The 6994-nt window shown below is 54.5% G+C and overlaps 1 protein-coding gene across 8 annotated transcripts in view; it reads right to left on the reverse strand.

Annotated features, from left to right (window-relative positions):
* Nucleotides 1-6457, reverse strand: part of KIAA0232 (KIAA0232 ortholog) — a 104634-nt gene extending 98177 nt beyond the window's left edge. For 7 of the 8 annotated variants that reach the window (XR_010322179.1, XM_064286222.1, XM_064286217.1 and 4 more), the window contains exon 1: nt 6376-6457. The gene's annotated coding sequence lies outside the window, so the exon portion shown is untranslated. Of the gene's footprint in view, nt 1-5586; nt 5692-6375 lie in introns of those variants that run through there. The other variant, XM_064286218.1, reaches the window with a different exon arrangement.
* Between the last annotated feature and the right edge of the window lie 537 nt (nt 6458-6994).

The following is a 6994-nucleotide window of genomic DNA, read 5'->3' on the forward strand; positions in this document are numbered from 1 at the left end:
AGAGAAGGGTGGAAAGGACATTCCAGAGTAAAGGAATCATACAAACAATCATGGAAACGCCCAGAGGGCTAGTGCTGAAATACACGGCTAAGAAACATACAAGAAAAGATGAAGCTGTGAGTTAGACAGTGGGCAGATGAGACAAGTCTCAGAACGACTTTCTCGCCTGTCAACACTAACTCCCACCTGGGAGATGGCAGTACTGACCGCTCATTCTCCCCTCAGCGGGGACACAATGGGGGACATGGGTCGGCGTTTGTGATTTTATTTATTCATTAAGTAATTCTAGTAACAACGAGGGAGGACCAGAGAGACTAGAGAAAGGGAGGCCACTTTGGAGGCTACATAAAAACTCACCTAAGGAATGCTAAAGGAGCCCTGGCTGCGCAGTGGTTAAGTGCCCGACTGCTAACCCAAAGGTCAGCAGCATGAAACCACCAGAGGCTCCAGAGGAGAAAGAAGTCGCAGTCTGCTTCCATAGAGATTTCCAGCCTTGGAAACCCTACAGGGGTCGCTATGAGTCAGAAGCCACTTGAGGGCAGTGGAGTTAAAGAATGTTAAGAGTCAACAAGGGTGGGCCCAGAAGAAACAAACAGAAAGACTGCTGGAGCAGGCTGGTGGAGGTGGCCCTGGTAAAAGCCTCGCTGTAAGAAAAGGGAAGACTCAAAAGGCTTCCAGCCTGTGTGATGAGGGCAGCTGTGCAGTTAACCAAGCCATCTGACTGCACTGCATCTGTCCATCTGACAAAGTACAGCCTCTGTGAGTGACACTGAGGAGCAAAGACAGCAGCACCAGACTCTTCTCCCTTCACAGACTAAAGAATCAGAGGTCCCGAAAAAGCAGACCCACCAGGCCAGGGTGGCCTGCGTCTTTGAAATTCAGGACAAATGTTCTTTTAATATACCCACCGCCATCGAGTCGATTTCAACTCACAGCGGCCCTACAGGACGGGGGAGAACTGCTGCCGGGGCTTCCAAGGCCGTAATTTCTACGGGAGCAGATCACCAGGCCCTTCTTCCATGGCACTGCTGGATGCATCTGAACAGCCAACCTTTTGGTTAGCAACCATGCACTGAACCACTGCAACACCAGGGTGCCTTTGCTTTAATACAAACCCCCCCTAAAAAACAAACTATTTTTTATAATGAGTATTGAAAAAAAGTTAGGTAAAATGTGTGTAATCTGCTGGGAACAAAATCCTGTTTCAAATATAAACAGTATTTTAAACACGTGCTCTTGTTTCCCTCCACACAAGGGACACCTGAAGCATCTCCTGCAAAGGCAGGAAGGGGCAGGGACCTGTCAGTGGTGCAGGCTCTGGATACAGTTTCTTACACCCTGAAAGTTTAGATGCTGGCAGAGAAGTGATTGCTTTCACTCTGTGTTATGGATTGAATTATGACCCCAAAAATACATGCTGTAAATCCTAATCTCTACGCCTGTGGTTATAATCCCACTTTGGGAATGGGTTGTCCCTGTTATATTAATGAGGCAAGATTAGTATAGAGTGTGTCTTCCTTCAGTCATTTTCTTTTGCGATATAAAACAAAACTTCAGGATGTGAAAAAATCTGTTGTATAAACTAAGGACACATGTCTTACAATGTTCACCGAAGACGCGGCTACACAATGTTTTTTGTTAGAGAGATGAAGCCTCTGACTGATGGATCTAACCAACTACCACAGCAGAAAACCCATCAGCTTAGACCGAAGGGGACAGAGAAAGAACGAAAGGAAAGAATGCTGTCTGCCTCTTGGAACTGTACTGGCAGGAAAGAGGCCAGGAAAAGAAAGGGACCATCCCTAGAGCAGCTCAGAGATCAGGAGAACTGTTGGAAAGAGCACTGCAAGCAGAGCCTTCTCAGTTTCAAAGGGTGGGGCCACAGCCTCCTAGGTTTCAGAGTTGGATCTTTCCCAAATTGGCTCTGGAGTGCAGGGATGTTGTTAAGGTATGCCAGAGGGATGGAGCTGCCACTCAAGGGGCAGAAGAACAAGGCCTGCCAAGGCTGAGAGGGTGGGGTAGCTCCTCCGATGGACTAGGAAAATGGGGTTGTCCAATGTGGAGGGAGGACAGCTGCCATCCCAGTGGGCCTGGAAGGCAGAACTGAAGCCCAGGGCTGAAGGGCCTCCCCCCCAAATGCAGAGGGCATGGCCAGCACCCAGAGTATGGAGAGCAGGGCCATTGCCCAAATGGTCCTGGAGAACAAAGGATTATTTTCAAGCCTTGAAAGCTAATGTAATTTGTTCTGCTGGGCTCTGGACTTGCTTGATGTCTGTTATCCCTTCTGTCCCTCCAATTCCTCCCATTTGTAATGGAAATGTCTACCTTGTGCCTGTTCTACCATTGTACTCTGGAAGCAGATAATTTGTAGTCTAGACTTCAAGGTTCACAGATGAAGAGGAATTTTGACCCGGGATGGAATAATATGCCAAAAGTCTCACTTATATTTGACTTAGACGATTCAGAAAATAAGATTTTGAACGTGGAGTTGATGTAAGACTTTTGGGATGATGTGATGGGGTAAATGTCTTCTGCATGTAAAAGGGACATGAATGCGGGCGCCAAAAGGTGGAACATTATAGATTGAATTGTGTCCCCCAAAAATATGTAAATCCTAACCTCTAAGCCTATGGTTATAATCCCATTTTGGGAATGGGTTGTCCCCGTTATGTTAATGGGGCAAGATTAGTGTCAGGTGTGTTTTGAATCAATCTCTTTTGAGATATAAAAGAAATTAAACGAGCAAGCCAGAGAAGCAGAGATGGGGGAAAAGAGATGGCAAGCCACATGAAGACTGCCCAGGAGCAGAAGCTCAAAGAGACAAGGACCATCTTTCAGGGCTGACAGAGAAAAAAAGCCTTCCCCTAAAGGTGGCACCCTGAATGTGGACTTCTAACCTCCTAAGCTGTAAGAAATTTCTGTTTGTTAAAGCCACCCACTTGTGGTATTTCTCCTACACCAGGTATCTAAGACACTCTATATAAAGATACTGAGTGAGACCGAAAATAATTAAAAAAAAAAAAATTCTAAATACTCTTAACTACCTTTGACACAGCAAAAGTACATTTCTAACATCGTGGTTTTCACTGTTGGCAGCAACGCTTTATGACAGTAATACGCTAACTCTCTTTAGCAAACATCTGAGCACTTGGAATGTTCAAGAGGCTAAGCACAAACAGTATGGGGTCACCTCGGTCAGAGTTCAAGACACACAGCTTACATAGGATGTGAGATAGGCAGTAACACAAGTAAAAATAGAGGATTAAGATAGCAAAAAGGAAGGAATTACTCATTCTGAGAGAATTCTGACTTAAAAATTGAAGGAGTAAGGGAAGACAGGGCACCCCGATCAGAAAAAAGAGCAGAAGCAAAGAGGGACTGAAGAGCTGAGCTCAGAGCACCAAGCAGCCTCCCCTGACTGGGCTGTGTGGAGAGGAGTAAGGGGGACAAGGCAAAGGATGGGGGGTGACTTGGGCCCAGATGGTGAAGGGCCCTGAGTGAGATGCTAGTGGGTCAGGATCCTATTCTCTTCTCAACAAGTGGTCGTAAGAAGCTTTTGGAGCCAGAGACTGGCAAGATAAGATCCATGTTTAGGAAAGACGACTCTGGCAGGTAGGCAAAGTATGGATGTGAAGGGGTTGGTGGAGCTGGAGATAAGCTAAGAGCAAACTGTGGAAACCTAGCAAAGGAATCGCAGGCTTGCACAACAAGGGCACTAATTTGACATTTTAAAAGGGTTTGAGTGTCACAGAATTACTTCCCATCTTTCCTTGTTTGATCATCCCACCTACCCTAAGACAGGTCCTCCTTCCCATTTCACAGACAAGAAAATTGGCTCAGAGGCCATTAAGTGCTCCAAGACAAATACTGCTAAAACAGGAACAAACCCAGGCTCAGTACTTTCCCACAACAACACAAAGTGAAAACAACCCTGCTGCTTTGAAAGCAGGGCTGTAAAATAAGGCACAGAGCGCTCTCTATGCCTTAGAGAAACAATGAGTTTCCATTTAATTTCCTTAAAGTCTTACAACTTGTATAAGATTAATAGTTACAGATTCCCTTTATGTTAACACCACAGTAAAAACCTATACTTTTTATCTAAAATAAAACAAATGGAAAACTTTGTACCCCTAACTCCATTTCCTATGGAATTAAATGCTTAAGAGCAATATTCTCTCTTCATGTTTCAGCGGCCAAATTGGCATTTCATTGATGAAATAGGCTTAGTAAAATTCACTATACATGTGCCCAAATTGAAGCAGTAAACTACATCAGGAATTATTTATTTAAAATGCATTATTTAGGAGGACAACTCAGTTACTGGGTAAAACACAGTTCATAAAAATAATGCCCTACATCCTAGTTTGGCGAGTAGCATCTGGGGTCTTAAAAGCTTTCGAGCAGCCATCTAAATACAACTTGCTGGTCTCTACTCACATGGAGCAAAAAAGAATGAAAAAGTCAAAAGCTCAAAGAAGCAACTAGTCCACTGGACTAAGAGCCCACATGAACCACCGCCTCTTCGAACCTGGAACTGGAAGAACTAGATAGTGCCCAGCTACCAATACCGACTGTTCTGACCTGAGACACAATACAAGGTCCCAGATAGAATGGAAGAAAAATGAAGAACAAAACTCAAATTGCTAGAAAGGCCAGACCTACTGAACCAACAGAGGCTCTAGAGGGACCCCTCCCTCCCCCTCATTATTGCCTTAAGACACCTTTTGAACTTGGAATTGAAGCTATTCCTGCAGGCCACCTTTCGGCCAAATAGACTGCTTACAAAATAAACATCACCTGTGTAATGTGCTCCCTCAAACAATTAACTACGTGAGACCAAACGGTCAACAGTAACCCAAGAGCAAAGATGAGAAGCCAAGAAGGGAAGCTAGATCAATGGAAACAGAACGGAAATAGTGAGAATGCTGACACATTGTGAAAACTGTAACCAATGCATGCAACATTTTGTATAAAAATTGTTAAAGGGGAACCTAATTTGTTGTGTAGACTTTCGCCTAAAACACAACAAAATGTTATTTTAAAAACTGCATTATTCAGCACGCACAGCGATGAACCCAGGCTCTGAGAGCAGTGAGTCAGGAGCCCTCCCCCTGGGTGTGCGGAGGCCCAAGCTCGGAAACCTCGGTTTTTGTCACAAGAAGCCAAACGAGGACCCCGAGACCCACTTAAAGCGGCCCGCTCGGCATCCCTGCCGCGAGGGTCTGTGACCTCCGGGGCGCAGAGCAGCGGTCCCTTCCCTTCCTTCAGCTCCAGGTCTGCGAGCCGGTGGGGGGCTCCGGGACCCCCCGGGGTGTCGGCCGCCCCGTCGCGGTGCCCGGTGCCGACCCCCCCGCCGCCCGCCGGCCCGGTGCCGACCCCCCGCCGCCCGCCGGCCCGGTGCCGACCCCCCCGCCGCCCGCCGGCCCGGTGCCGACCCCCCGCCGCCCGCCGGCCCGGTGCCGACCCCCCGCCGCCCGCCGGCCCGGTGCCGACCCCCCCGCCGCCCGCCGGCCCGGTGCCGACCCCCCGCCGCCCGCCGGCCCGGTGCCGACCCCCCGCCCCGGTGCCGACCCCCCCGCCGCCTACCGGCCCGTCGGAAGCGCAGGCCCCGGGCGGGAGCAGCCCAGCCGGCACCGGGCGACAGGTCGCTGCGCCCCCCGCCTGCTCGCCGCCCGGCCACGTCCAGGAACGGACCCCGAGGCCCGGCGCCCGGCCGCACTCCCGTGGAGCAGGCGGGGAGAGCGCCGACGACGGCCCGGGCCAGCAGGCCTGTCACCCGCGCGCGCCCCGACCTCGGGGCGGAGGGTCCAGCCGCCGCACGCCCCCGCCCGCCGGGTCACTTCTGCATTCGGGTAACCTTCGCCGAACCTTGCACCGCCCGCCCGCCAGGCCCGCCCCGCGCCGCCATAGGCTGCCGCGCCCGTCAGTCACCGCCGCGCCCGCCCGCCAGGCCCGCCCCGCGCCGCCATAGGCTGCCGCGCCCGTCAGTCACCGCCGCGCCCGCCCCGCCCCGCCCCGCCATAGGCTGCCGCGCCCGTCAGTCAGCGCGCACCGCCCGGCCCGCCCTGCCCGCGGCTCTCCCCTCGCGGGCCCCTAAAAGACAAAGCTGGGGGCCCGACCACGCCGGGGCCTGGGGGCCGCCGCCGCCGCCGCCGCCCGACACCCAGCCTGGCTCCCGCCCGCGCAGCGCGCCGCCCGCCTGAGCAGCGCTCCCAGCGCGGCGCCCGCTGCAGGCCGGCCCATTGTGCGGACTCACGCCGCCCCGCCCCGCCCGCGCCCGGCCTCACCTCAGGCGCCCGGGCTCCCCCGCCGCCCCCGGACCCCGGCGGACCCCGCCGCCCGCGCCCGGCCCCCCGACCCGTCCCCAGTCCGTACCTGCCGCGGCGGCCGGGCGCCTCGCGCGGAGGGCTCCGACGCTGCCGAGCCCGGGAGGCCCAGCCTGCGCCTGACGTAGAGCGGCGGCGGAGGGCGGGCGGCCGCCGTTACCCGGCAACTGGCCGCAGCGCCGTCGGGCCGCGCTCCGTATCCTTCCGCTGGCGTCGTGACGTCACCAGTCCCGCCCCCCGGGCGGGCCGCGAGAGCGACGGGGGGGCCCGAGGAAACCCTGGCCGAGGGGGACGCTGGGGGGCGGGGGCTGGGGAGGACCCGAGCGCGGGGGAGTGAGGGGCTTGGCCGGGAGGGGCGGGGGCGGAGAGGACGGAGGGAGGGAGCAGACTGGATGGAGGTGGGCAGATCCGGGGGCAAAGAGGACTCGGGGGCCGGTCGGCTGGTTGTGGGCGGGGGGTGTGGTGGCAAGGCCGGGGGCAGCCGGGACTGGGGGGCAGAGAGGACTGGGGGAGCAGAGGGGGCGGGGGGGCAGCAGAGGGGACCGGGGGGCAGCAGAGGGGACCGGGGGGCAGCAGAGGGGACCGGGGGGCAGCAGAGGGGACCGAGGGGGGGCAGCAGGGGGGCGGGGGGAGGGCAGCAGAGGGGACTGAGGGGGGCAGCAGGGGGC

This window comes from Loxodonta africana, chromosome 5 (genome assembly GCF_030014295.1).
Source record: "Loxodonta africana isolate mLoxAfr1 chromosome 5, mLoxAfr1.hap2, whole genome shotgun sequence".
NCBI lineage: Eukaryota > Metazoa > Chordata > Mammalia > Proboscidea > Elephantidae > Loxodonta > Loxodonta africana.